The following is a 1,464-nucleotide window of genomic DNA, read 5'->3' as shown; positions in this document are numbered from 1 at the left end:
CACACACACACACAGACACACACACACACAGATACACACACACACACACACACAGACACACACACACACACAGATACACAGATTCACACACACACACACACACACAGACACACAGATTCACACACACACACACACACACACACACACACACACACACACACACACACACACTCCCAGGAGGTGGAGGTGAGCTCATTGCTCTCATAAAGTGGCGCCTAGCGTTTGGCGCTGGGCCACCGACTCGCTGCGGTTACCGTACAAGGCGTGTCGACAGAATAATGAGGCTGCATGACGGCGCTGCTGACAGCCGCATTACACACACGCTGCTCGACACGACCAAACACACACCGACACACACTCGAGCAGCAGCACAGTGGACACATTGACAGCAGCAGAACACAAACACTTTGTGTTCAGACTCCAGCAGACGCCAGAAGCAGAATGCTGCAGCAGCAACCTCCAACACAAGAGTCTGCAGCCAACACCGGTCCTGAACCTCAGCCCGACCCAAAAGTGTCTGAAGGGAAGCGCTCAGTGTGGAGCTCTTGGAGGCTGATTTTTAGTTCTGGTTTTAATGGTTTGTTCCTCACCAGCTTTGTTCAGTGTTTCACAGAAACTCTGTTGGTTTTTAACTCCTGAGTTCTGCTTGGAGGTCCTGAACCTCCTCAGAGTCTCTGTCATGGTCCCGTTGCTGCTAAACTCCCACAATGCTCTCTGCTGCCACCATGAGCTGTAGTCTGTAGACGCCTCCTCTGGTCTCTACAGGATTAAACAGTGAGAGGCTCCACCTGGTGGAACAACCAGGTACTGCAGCTGGTCTATGGTACGTGTGCATTATCGAGGAGAAAGGTGTCACACCAGACTGTCAGATACTAAATGTAAAATGACCTTCATCGTTTGTGTGTTTGTTGTGTGCACTCACAGTTATCATTTGTTGACTTTAGGAACATAATGCTTGATTGATTAATTGGCATTAATGATTTAACCAGTTGAAAACATATTAATCAATAAGACAAGAGAAGAAGGTCATGATGTCAGTAAATATGTCAGACAGCTCTGGGACGGACAGCGGAGACAAACACTACCAACTGCTGACTCAGCACCAGTGATGTCTGCCCCATGAACATCTCTCTACGTCTGATGAGCAGAGAGGAAAAGTCTGGAGACATGGAGATAGTTCAACATCTGCAGGACGAGGAGACAACATGAGCTCCAGGGTTTAACATCTGGAACATTATGGTTCCAGGATTTTACATTTTTATAAAACAAACAAGCAAAGAAACTATTTTTTTCTCTGGTTTCCATTATTCTATGAAGTGTGTCAGAAGGTTCCAGCACTGGTGTCACAACAGATCTATTTCAAACCCAAACTCCAGTCCAGAGGCCTCATTTATCATCAGTGCGTACAAACATTCCTACGCAAAGTATGGAATTTATCAGCTTGTACTTATACTTAGGAATGTG

The sequence above is a fragment of the Stegastes partitus genome, unplaced genomic scaffold, assembly GCF_000690725.1.
Source record: "Stegastes partitus isolate 25-593 unplaced genomic scaffold, Stegastes_partitus-1.0.2 Scaffold2336, whole genome shotgun sequence".
Classification (NCBI taxonomy): domain Eukaryota; kingdom Metazoa; phylum Chordata; class Actinopteri; family Pomacentridae; genus Stegastes; species Stegastes partitus.
The sequence above is the reverse complement of the archived record's forward strand: the minus strand, read 5'-3'. Positions refer to the sequence as shown.